Below are 12,739 nucleotides of genomic sequence, written 5' to 3'. Positions count from 1 at the left end.
GCACAGGCAAAAGCCTCTTCTCTTCCTCAGTATCACACTCAGCTGTCACAGCATCTCTTGCTACTGTCTCAATCATGTCATTTCATAACACACACCTACTGCCACACACAACATTTGGAAACCTTACACCAACTTTACACAAGATAGCTGCATGTTCCAAATCTTTCTCACTCACATACTTTCACTTAGACTACTGCTTAAATACACTCTAGCGCTCTAAAATTAGCTTGCATTACCTAATATTTATTTTTCTCTAACGCCTACAAAGCTTCTGGTGCCTGTAAGCCACTATCACATACTGTCTGCACACAGACCCACAATATTTATCTTTATTCATCTTCATGGCTGCAGCTGATGCCATAATTGTTTGAGCAGCATAAACAAACATGTGAAGGAAGGTGTATCTTTCATGATTAAGTGTGCAAGCTACCCCTTTACAGGAAGTTTATTTAACATTTTGTTTCAAGTAACTTTCCTAGTGGCCTTGCTATCCAGCTGCAGCCTCATAATACAGACTGCAGGTGACACCTCATCAGGTTCTTAACTGAAGCATATCTGCCTGTGTAATAAGCCACTGCCCTTCACCTAAAAACCAACTATTACTGCAAATCTGTGGTGCATCAGCATGTCATGTACAAATTTCACTGGTGTGACCCACAAAGTATTTTCCCACATGTCTGGCAATCTGCCATTACATACAGTTACTTAAATAAATTCCAAAAGTGTCAGCCAATGAATACCACAACACTGAAGTGTTTAGACAGCAGACCACTATGCTAATAATAACATATAGCATTTAGATTTGAGACTCTATTATTTTGACAGCACTTTGAATCCCATCAATGTGATACAAGTCGATGGTGTTCACAATTGCAGCTGATGCACCTCTCATCCTGTGTCTAGGAGAAAGATTGCACAAACTCTGCATGCAATATTCATCATGTTACATACACAGAAGCTCTACCACATAAGCAGATACAGAGCCAGTCAAGACACACAACAATAGCAAGCTTCAAGATTTCAGGAATAGACAATAACATCACAAACCAGTTTGTGTCACATTGACACCAGTAGCAACTCAGTTATTAACTGCTTTCAAATACTAAATCTATCACTCTTTGTTCTGCACTAGCAATTCTTCCTGCAATAACAACATTCACCAACCTGGATTACAGCTGATTGACATTTCACAGGAACATAACTACAGCTACTAACACAATGCTAACCTGGTTTCTCTTACCACATGTCCCCTCGATATTTTAGGCTCGTTCACACACCTCAATCACAGTGTTTCACTGTTGTCAAGTAGACCTGCCCTGTGTACACCTGGATCAACACAAATATATCACCTGGTATTGTACTGAAAACGGAACTATGTCCATCATTCCTACTACTATCTCACACAAGTCGCATTAACCCATCCATGCCCTAGTAATGACCTACACCGCTGTGTTTCAAAGTGTGCAATACGAATGCTGTTTTTAATGGTTTGTGAGGCTACTGTGTCTCTTCTTGCAGTCACTATTGTCTTCTGGCGCCATTGGATGAATAGAACCATGCTTGGTCTGTGTGGAGTTCCTCAGCAATTTACATGGTCACAGGCTGTGTCTTCTTGTGTTGTACTTGATGTGTGAGTTAAAAGTTGCATTGCATATGAGCACTCTGTAATTAAATCGATAGGTATCGTAAGAAAGTACCACTGCAAGAGTAATGCAATTTGTGTTAGCAGTGAAGACAGTTTGGCCAAAATATTCGCTTGTTTTGAGAGTCTTGAAGACCTGCTACCTGCTCCAGTCAGAGTCATTTATCCCACACATTAGAGAAGTGTGTTTCATACGTATGCCTATAAGACACTAAACTCGGGATGTGAGAACATGGCGACAATAGCTGCCAACACGTCTTGCTGCCGCCTAGCGGCAGCTGTGTGAAACTGCTGCTGCTCTGGGTGGATGGTGCGAGAGCAAACGACTCTACGATCTAAGTTTTACACCCAAAACTGCCAAATCTACAGTTGACAGAGCTGCCACTTACTAAGAACGACACCTCGCAGTAATTAGTTCACAAATTAGCACTCGGCAGGCCTTGTGTTCCTCGCCAGAGCTGTGTAAACCTACGTCCAAGCCGAACCATGTTTGACGCGACGCCATAACTATATATACAATTTCAGAGGGCTCCTCGAATGTACTCGCTTCGGCGGTACATATACTAAAATTGGAACGATACAGAGAAGATTAGCATGGCCCCTGCGCAAGGATGACACGCAAAATCGTGAAGCGTTCCACATTTTTTTTCGCAATCTCACTCTCTCATGCCTCACATCAGCTGCTAATACCATCAGCCAACTACACAAGTTTCGCTTCATATCTGCACCCACTTGTCACAAACTATGCTCTCCATTTACGCAGTTCTCCTCCACTTTCTTTCATTCACAACAGAACATGACAAAACTGGCAATAAACCTATCCCTTACATCACCAATGCACATCTAAAATGTCACTCTAATAACATGTCAGCAAGCACACCAAAACCGCAAGTACATGTCACTAGCACCCCTTCAACACAAATCACAGCCAGGCTAAGCCTAGCACAGGCAAAAGCCTCTTCTCTTCCTCAGTATCACACTCAGCTGTCACAGCATCTCTTGCTACTGTCTCAATCATGTCATTTCATAACACACACCTACTGCCACACACAACATTTGGAAACCTTACACCAACTTTACACAAGATAGCTGCATGTTCCAAATCTTTCTCACTCACATACTTTCACTTAGACTACTGCTTAAATACACTCTAGCGCTCTAAAATTAGCTTGCATTACCTAATATTTATTTTTCTCTAACGCCTACAAAGCTTCTGGTGCCTGTAAGCCACTATCACATACTGTCTGCACACAGACCCACAATATTTATCTTTATTCATCTTCATGGCTGCAGCTGATGCCATAATTGTTTGAGCAGCATAAACAAACATGTGAAGGAAGGTGTATCTTTCATGATTAAGTGTGCAAGCTACCCCTTTACAGGAAGTTTATTTAACATTTTGTTTCAAGTAACTTTCCTAGTGGCCTTGCTATCCAGCTGCAGCCTCATAATACAGACTGCAGGTGACACCTCATCAGGTTCTTAACTGAAGCATATCTGCCTGTGTAATAAGCCACTGCCCTTCACCTAAAAACCAACTATTACTGCAAATCTGTGGTGCATCAGCATGTCATGTACAAATTTCACTGGTGTGACCCACAAAGTATTTTCCCACATGTCTGGCAATCTGCCATTACATACAGTTACCTAAATAAATTCCAAAAGTGTCAGCCAATGAATACCACAACACTGAAGTGTTTAGACAGCAGACCAGTATGCTAATATTAACATATAGCATTTAGATGTGAGACTCTACTATTTTGACAGCACTTTGAATCCCATCAATGTGATACAAGTCGATGGTGTTCACAATTGCAGCTGATGCACCTCTCATCCTGTGTCTAGGAGAAAGATTGGACAAACTCTGCATGCAATATTCATCATGTTACATACACAGAAGCTCTACCACATAAGCAGATACAGAGCCAGTCAAGACACACAACACTAGCAAGCTTCAAGATTTCAGGAATAGACAATTACATCACAAACCAGTTTGTGTCACATTGACACCAGTAGCAACTCAGTTATTAACTGCTTTCAAATACTAAATCTATCACTCTTTGTTCTGCACTAGCAATTCTTCCTGCAATAACAACATTCACCAACCTGGATTACAGCTGATTGACATTTCACAGGAACATAACTACAGCTACTAACACAATGCTAACCTGGTTTCTCTTACCACATGTCCCCTCGATATTTTAGGCTCATTCACACACCTCAATCACAGTGTTTCACTGTTGTGAAGTAGACCTGCCCTGTGTACACCTGGATCAACACAAATATATCACCTGGTATTGTACTGAAAACGGAACTATGTCCATCATTCCTACTACTATCTCACACAAGTCGCATTAACCCATCCATGCCCTGGTAATGACCTACACTGCTGTGTTTCAAAGTGTGCAATACGAATGCTGTTTTTAATGGTTTGTGAGGCTACTGTGTCTCTTCTTGCAGTCACTATTGTCTTCTGGCGCAATTGGATGAATAGAACCATGCTTGGTCTCTGTGGAGTTCCTCAGTAATTTACATGGTCACAGGCTGTGTCTTCTTGTGTTGTACTTGATGTGTGACTTAAAAGTTGCATTGCATATGAGCACTCTGTAATTAAATCGATAGGTATCGTAAGAAAGTACCACTGCAAGAGTAATGCAATTTGTGTTAGCAGTGAAGAGAGTTTGGCCAAAATATTCGCTTGTTTTGAGAGTCTTGAAGACCTGCTACCTGCTCCAGTCAGAGTCATTTATCCCACACATTAGAGAAGTGTGTTTCATACGTATGCCTATAAGACACTAAACTCGGGATGTGAGAACATGGCGACAATAGCTGCCAACACGTCTTGCCGCCGCCTAGCGGCAGCTGTGTGAAACTGCTGCTGCTCTGGGTGGATGGTGCGAGAGCAAACGACTCTACGATCTAAGTTTTACACCCAAAAGTGCCAAATCTACAGTTGACAGAGCTGCCACTTACTAAGAACGACACCTCGCAGTAATTAGTTCACAAATTAGCACTCGGCAGGACTTGTGTTCCTCGCCAGAGCTGTGTAAACCTACGTCCAAGCCGAACCATGTTTGACGCGACGCCATAACTATATATACAATTTCAGAGAGCTCCTCGAATGTACTCGCTTCGGCGGTACATATACTAAAATTGGAACGATACAGAGAAGATTAGCATGGCCCCTGCGCAAGGATGACACGCAAAATCGTGAAGCGTTCCACATTTTTTTTCGCAATCTCACTCTCTCATGCCTCACATCAGCTGCTAATACCATCAGCCAACTACACAAGTTTCGCTTCATATCTGCACCCACTTGTCACAAACTATGCTCTCCATTTACGCAGTTCTCCTCCACTTTCTTTCATTCACAACAGAACATGACAAAACTGGCAATAAACCTATCCCTTACATCACCAATGCACATCTAAAATGTCACTCTAATAACAAGTCAGCAAGCACACCAAAACCACAAGTACATGTCACTAGCACCCCTTCAACACAAATCACAGCCAGGCTAAGCCTAGCACAGGCAAAAGCCTCTTCTCTTCCTCAGTATCACACTCAGCTGTCACAGCATCTCTTGCTACTGTCTCAATCATGTCATTTCATAACACACACCTACTGCCACACACAACATTTGGAAACCTTACACCAACTTTACACAAGACAGCTGCATGTTCCAAATCTTTCTCACTCACATACTTTCACTTAGACTACTGCTTAAATACACTCTAGCGCTCTAAAATTAGCTTGCATTACCTAATATTTATTTTTCTCTAACGCCTACAAAGCTTCTGGTGCCTGTAAGCCACTATCACATACTGTCTGCACACAGACCTACAATATTTATCTTTATTCATCTTCATGGCTGCAGCTGATGCCATAATTGTTTGAGCAGCATAAACAAACATGTGAAGGAAGGTGTATCTTTCATGATTAAGTGTGCAAGCTACCCCTTTACAGGAAGTTTATTTAACATTTTGTTTCAAGTAACTTTCCTAGTGGCCTTGCTATCCAGCTGCAGCCTCATAATACAGACTGCAGGTGACACCTCATCAGGTTCTTAACTGAAGCATATCTGCCTGTGTAATAAGCCACTGCCCTTCACCTAAAAACCAACTATTACTGCAAATCTGTGGTGCATCAGCATGTCATGTACAAATTTCACTGGTGTGACCCACAAAGTATTTTCCCACATGTCTGGCAATCTGCCATTACATACAGTTACCTAAATAAATTCCAAAAGTGTCAGCCAATGAATACCACAACACTGAAGTGTTTAGACAGCAGACCAGTATGCTAATATTAACATATAGCATTTAGATGTGAGACTCTACTATTTTGACAGCACTTTGAATCCCATCAATGTGATACAAGTCGATGGTGTTCACAATTGCAGCTGATGCACCTCTCATCCTGTGTCTAGGAGAAAGATTGGACAAACTCTGCATGCAATATTCATCATGTTACATACACAGAAGCTCTACCACATAAGCAGATACAGAGCCAGTCAAGACACAAAACACTAGCAAGCTTCAAGATTTCAGGAATAGACAACTACATCACAAACCAGTTTGTGTCACATGACACCAGTAGCTACTCAGTTATTAACTGCTTTCAAATACTAAATCTATCACTCTTTGTTCTGCACTAGCAATTCTTCCTGCAATAACAACATTCACCAACCTGGATTACAGCTGATTGACATTTCACAGGAACATGACTACAGCTACTAACACAATGCTAACCTGGTTTCTCTTACCACATGTCCCCTCGATATTTTAGGCTCATTCACACACCTCAATCACAGTGTTTCACTGTTGTCAAGTAGACCTGCCCTGTGTACACCTGGATCAACACAAATATATCACCTGGTATTGTACTGAAAACGGAACTATGTCCATCATTCCTACTACTATCTCACACAAGTCGCATTAACCCATCCATGCCCTAGTAATGACCTACACTGCTGTGTTTCAAAGTGTGCAATACGAATGCTGTTTTTAATGGTTTGTGAGGCTACTGTGTCTCTTCTTGCAGTCACTATTGTCTTCTGGCGCCATTGGATGAATAGAACCATGCTTGGTCTGTGTGGAGTTCCTCAGCAATTTACATGGTCACAGGCTGTGTCTTCTTGTGTTGTACTTGATGTGTGAGTTAAGAGTTGCATTGCATATGAGCACTCTGTAATTAAATCGATAGGTATCGTAAGAAAGTACCACTGCAAGAGTAATGCAATTTGTGTTAGCAGTGAAGAGAGTTTGGCCAAAATATTCGCTTGTTTTGAGAGTCTTGAAGACCTGCTACCTGCTCCAGTCAGAGTCATTTATCCCACACATTAGAGAAGTGTGTTTCATACGTATGCCTATAAGACACTAAACTCGGGATGTGAGAACATGGCGACAATAGCTGCCAACACGTCTTGCTGCCGCCTAGCGGCAGCTGTGTGAAACTGCTGCTGCTCTGGGTGGATGGTGTGAGAGCAAACGACTCTACGATCTAAGTTTTACACCCAAAACTGCCAAATCTACAGTTGACAGAGCTGCCACTTACTAAGAACGACACCTCGCAGTAATTAGTTCACAAATTAGCACTCGGCAGGCCTTGTGTTCCTCGCCAGAGCTGTGTAAACCTACGTCCAAGCCGAACCATGTTTGACGCGACGCCATAACTATATATACAATTTCAGAGGGCTCCTCGAATGTACTCGCTTCGGCGGTACATATACTAAAATTGGAACGATACAGAGAAGATTAGCATGGCCCCTGCGCAAGGATGACACGCAAAATCGTGAAGCGTTCCACATTTTTTTTCGCAATCTCACTCTCTCATGCCTCATATCAGCTGCTAATACCATCAGCCAACTACACAAGTTTCGCTTCATATCTGCACCCACTTGTCACAAACTATGCTCTCCATTTACGCAGTTCTCCTCCACTTTCTTTCATTCACAACAGAACATGACAAAACTGGCAATAAACCTATCCCTTACATCACCAATGCACATCTAAAATGTCACTCTAATAACAAGTCAGCAAGCACACCAAAACCACAAGTACATGTCACTAGCACCCCTTCAACACAAATCACAGCCAGGCTAAGCCTAGCACAGGCAAAAGCCTCTTCTCTTCCTCAGTATCACACTCAGCTGTCACAGCATCTCTTGCTACTGTCTCAATCATGTCATTTCATAACACACACCTACTGCATGTTCCAAATCTTTCTCACTCACATACTTTCACTTAGACTACTGCTTAAATACACTCTAGCGCTCTAAAATTAGCTTGCATTACCTAATATTTATTTTTCTCTAACGCCTACAAAGCTTCTGGTGCCTGTAAGCCACTATCACATACTGTCTGCACACAGACCCACAATATTTATCTTTATTCATCTTCATGGCTGCAGCTGATGCCATAATTGTTTGAGCAGCATAAACAAACATGTGAAGGAAGGTGTATCTTTCATGATTAAGTGTGCAAGCTACCCCTTTACAGGAAGTTTATTTAACATTTTGTTTCAAGTAACTTTCCTAGTGGCCTTGCTATCCAGCTGCAGCCTCATAATACAGACTGCAGGTGACACCTCATCAGGTTCTTAACTGAAGCATATCTGCCTGTGTAATAAGCCACTGCCCTTCACCTAAAAACCAACTATTACTGCAAATCTGTGGTGCATCAGCATGTCATGTACAAATTTCACTGGTGTGACCCACAAAGTATTTTCCCACATGTCTGGCAATCTGCCATTACATACAGTTACTTAAATAAATTCCAAAAGTGTCAGCCAATGAATACCACAACACTGAAGTGTTTAGACAGCAGACCACTATGCTAATAATAACATATAGCATTTAGATGTGAGACTCTATTATTTTGACAGCACTTTGAATCCCATCAATGTGATACAAGTCGATGGTGTTCACAATTGCAGCTGATGCACCTCTCATCCTGTGTCTAGGAGAAAGATTGCACAAACTCTGCATGCAATATTCATCATGTTACATACACAGAAGCTCTACCACATAAGCAGATACAGAGCCAGTCAAGACACACAACAATAGCAAGCTTCAAGATTTCAGGAATAGACAATAACATCACAAACCAGTTTGTGTCACATTGACACCAGTAGCAACTCAGTTATTAACTGCTTTCAAATACTAAATCTATCACTCTTTGTTCTGCACTAGCAATTCTTCCTGCAATAACAACATTCACCAACCTGGATTACAGCTGATTGACATTTCACAGGAACATAACTACAGCTACTAACACAATGCTAACCTGGTTTCTCTTACCACATGTCCCCTCGATATTTTAGGCTCGTTCACACACCTCAATCACAGTGTTTCACTGTTGTCAAGTAGACCTGCCCTGTGTACACCTGGATCAACACAAATATATCACCTGGTATTGTACTGAAAACGGAACTATGTCCATCATTCCTACTACTATCTCACACAAGTCGCATTAACCCATCCATGCCCTAGTAATGACCTACACCGCTGTGTTTCAAAGTGTGCAATACGAATGCTGTTTTTAATGGTTCGTGAGGCTACTGTGTCTCTTCTTGCAGTCACTATTGTCTTCTGGCGCCATTGGATGAATAGAACCATGCTTGGTCTGTGTGGAGTTCCTCAGCAATTTACATGGTCACAGGCTGTGTCTTCTTGTGTTGTACTTGATGTGTGAGTTAAAAGTTGCATTGCATATGAGCACTCTGTAATTAAATCGATAGGTATCGTAAGAAAGTACCACTGCAAGAGTAATGCAATTTGTGTTAGCAGTGAAGACAGTTTGGCCAAAATATTCGCTTGTTTTGAGAGTCTTGAAGACCTGCTACCTGCTCCAGTCAGAGTCATTTATCCCACACATTAGAGAAGTGTGTTTCATACGTATGCCTATAAGACACTAAACTCGGGATGTGAGAACATGGCGACAATAGCTGCCAACACGTCTTGCTGCCGCCTAGCGGCAGCTGTGTGAAACTGCTGCTGCTCTGGGTGGATGGTGCGAGAGCAAACGACTCTACGATCTAAGTTTTACACCCAAAACTGCCAAATCTACAGTTGACAGAGCTGCCACTTACTAAGAACGACACCTCGCAGTAATTAGTTCACAAATTAGCACTCGGCAGGCCTTGTGTTCCTCGCCAGAGCTGTGTAAACCTACGTCCAAGCCGAACCATGTTTGACGCGACGCCATAACTATATATACAATTTCAGAGGGCTCCTCGAATGTACTCGCTTCGGCGGTACATATACTAAAATTGGAACGATACAGAGAAGATTAGCATGGCCCCTGCGCAAGGATGACACGCAAAATCGTGAAGCGTTCCACATTTTTTTTCGCAATCTCACTCTCTCATGCCTCACATCAGCTGCTAATACCATCAGCCAACTACACAAGTTTCGCTTCATATCTGCACCCACTTGTCACAAACTATGCTCTCCATTTACGCAGTTCTCCTCCACTTTCTTTCATTCACAACAGAACATGACAAAACTGGCAATAAACCTATCCCTTACATCACCAATGCACATCTAAAATGTCACTCTAATAACATGTCAGCAAGCACACCAAAACCGCAAGTACATGTCACTAGCACCCCTTCAACACAAATCACAGCCAGGCTAAGCCTAGCACAGGCAAAAGCCTCTTCTCTTCCTCAGTATCACACTCAGCTGTCACAGCATCTCTTGCTACTGTCTCAATCATGTCATTTCATAACACACACCTACTGCCACACACAACATTTGGAAACCTTACACCAACTTTACACAAGATAGCTGCATGTTCCAAATCTTTCTCACTCACATACTTTCACTTAGACTACTGCTTAAATACACTCTAGCGCTCTAAAATTAGCTTGCATTACCTAATATTTATTTTTCTCTAACGCCTACAAAGCTTCTGGTGCCTGTAAGCCACTATCACATACTGTCTGCACACAGACCCACAATATTTATCTTTATTCATCTTCATGGCTGCAGCTGATGCCATAATTGTTTGAGCAGCATAAACAAACATGTGAAGGAAGGTGTATCTTTCATGATTAAGTGTGCAAGCTACCCCTTTACAGGAAGTTTATTTAACATTTTGTTTCAAGTAACTTTCCTAGTGGCCTTGCTATCCAGCTGCAGCCTCATAATACAGACTGCAGGTGACACCTCATCAGGTTCTTAACTGAAGCATATCTGCCTGTGTAATAAGCCACTGCCCTTCACCTAAAAACCAACTATTACTGCAAATCTGTGGTGCATCAGCATGTCATGTACAAATTTCACTGGTGTGACCCACAAAGTATTTTCCCACATGTCTGGCAATCTGCCATTACATACAGTTACCTAAATAAATTCCAAAAGTGTCAGCCAATGAATACCACAACACTGAAGTGTTTAGACAGCAGACCAGTATGCTAATATTAACATATAGCATTTAGATGTGAGACTCTACTATTTTGACAGCACTTTGAATCCCATCAATGTGATACAAGTCGATGGTGTTCACAATTGCAGCTGATGCACCTCTCATCCTGTGTCTAGGAGAAAGATTGGACAAACTCTGCATGCAATATTCATCATGTTACATACACAGAAGCTCTACCACATAAGCAGATACAGAGCCAGTCAAGACACACAACACTAGCAAGCTTCAAGATTTCAGGAATAGACAATTACATCACAAACCAGTTTGTGTCACATTGACACCAGTAGCAACTCAGTTATTAACTGCTTTCAAATACTAAATCTATCACTCTTTGTTCTGCACTAGCAATTCTTCCTGCAATAACAACATTCACCAACCTGGATTACAGCTGATTGACATTTCACAGGAACATAACTACAGCTACTAACACAATGCTAACCTGGTTTCTCTTACCACATGTCCCCTCGATATTTTAGGCTCATTCACACACCTCAATCACAGTGTTTCACTGTTGTGAAGTAGACCTGCCCTGTGTACACCTGGATCAACACAAATATATCACCTGGTATTGTACTGAAAACGGAACTATGTCCATCATTCCTACTACTATCTCACACAAGTCGCATTAACCCATCCATGCCCTGGTAATGACCTACACTGCTGTGTTTCAAAGTGTGCAATACGAATGCTGTTTTTAATGGTTTGTGAGGCTACTGTGTCTCTTCTTGCAGTCACTATTGTCTTCTGGCGCCATTGGATGAATAGAACCATGCTTGGTCTCTGTGGAGTTCCTCAGTAATTTACATGGTCACAGGCTGTGTCTTCTTGTGTTGTACTTGATGTGTGAGTTAAAAGTTGCATTGCATATGAGCACTCTGTAATTAAATCGATAGGTATCGTAAGAAAGTACCACTGCAAGAGTAATGCAATTTGTGTTAGCAGTGAAGAGAGTTTGGCCAAAATATTCGCTTGTTTTGAGAGTCTTGAAGACCTGCTACCTGCTCCAGTCAGAGTCATTTATCCCACACATTAGAGAAGTGTGTTTCATACGTATGCCTATAAGACACTAAACTCGGGATGTGAGAACATGGCGACAATAGCTGCCAACACGTCTTGCCGCCGCCTAGCGGCAGCTGTGTGAAACTGCTGCTGCTCTGGGTGGATGGTGCGAGAGCAAACGACTCTACGATCTAAGTTTTACACCCAAAACTGCCAAATCTACAGTTGACAGAGCTGCCACTTACTAAGAACGACACCTCGCAGTAATTAGTTCACAAATTAGCACTCGGCAGGACTTGTGTTCCTCGCCAGAGCTGTGTAAACCTACGTCCAAGCCGAACCATGTTTGACGCGACGCCATAACTATATATACAATTTCAGAGAGCTCCTCGAATGTACTCGCTTCGGCGGTACATATACTAAAATTGGAACGATACAGAGAAGATTAGCATGGCCCCTGCGCAAGGATGACACGCAAAATCGTGAAGCGTTCCACATTTTTTTTCGCAATCTCACTCTCTCATGCCTCACATCAGCTGCTAATACCATCAGCCAACTACACAAGTTTCGCTTCATATCTGCACCCACTTGTCACAAACTATGCTCTCCATTTACGCAGTTCTCCTCCACTTTCTTTCATTCACAACAGAACATGACAAAACTGGCA

General features: G+C 42.1%; 5 non-coding genes across 5 annotated transcripts; all 5 read left to right on the top strand.

Moving 5' to 3' along the window:
- The first annotated feature begins 2,181 nt into the window (after positions 1-2,181).
- On the top strand, positions 2,182-2,288 carry LOC126279368 (U6 spliceosomal RNA). The gene has a single exon (XR_007550851.1). It is a non-coding gene; the product is annotated as a U6 spliceosomal RNA (small nuclear RNA).
- Positions 2,289-4,765: 2,477 nt separating this feature from the next.
- Positions 4,766-4,872, top strand: LOC126279367 (U6 spliceosomal RNA). Its single transcript, XR_007550850.1, has one exon. It is a non-coding gene; the product is annotated as a U6 spliceosomal RNA (small nuclear RNA).
- Positions 4,873-7,348: 2,476 nt separating this feature from the next.
- On the top strand, positions 7,349-7,455 carry LOC126279366 (U6 spliceosomal RNA). Its single transcript, XR_007550849.1, has one exon. It is a non-coding gene; the product is annotated as a U6 spliceosomal RNA (small nuclear RNA).
- A 2,428-nt stretch (positions 7,456-9,883) lies between these two features.
- On the top strand, positions 9,884-9,990 carry LOC126279365 (U6 spliceosomal RNA). Its single transcript, XR_007550848.1, has one exon. It is a non-coding gene; the product is annotated as a U6 spliceosomal RNA (small nuclear RNA).
- A 2,477-nt stretch (positions 9,991-12,467) lies between these two features.
- On the top strand, positions 12,468-12,574 carry LOC126279364 (U6 spliceosomal RNA). Its single transcript, XR_007550847.1, has one exon. It is a non-coding gene; the product is annotated as a U6 spliceosomal RNA (small nuclear RNA).
- Positions 12,575-12,739: the final 165 nt, after the last annotated feature.

The sequence above is a fragment of the Schistocerca gregaria genome, chromosome 6 (genome assembly GCF_023897955.1).
Source record: "Schistocerca gregaria isolate iqSchGreg1 chromosome 6, iqSchGreg1.2, whole genome shotgun sequence".
Lineage (NCBI taxonomy): Eukaryota > Metazoa > Arthropoda > Insecta > Orthoptera > Acrididae > Schistocerca > Schistocerca gregaria.
Note: the sequence above shows the minus strand (reverse complement) of the source record. Positions and strands in the feature narration are given on the sequence as shown.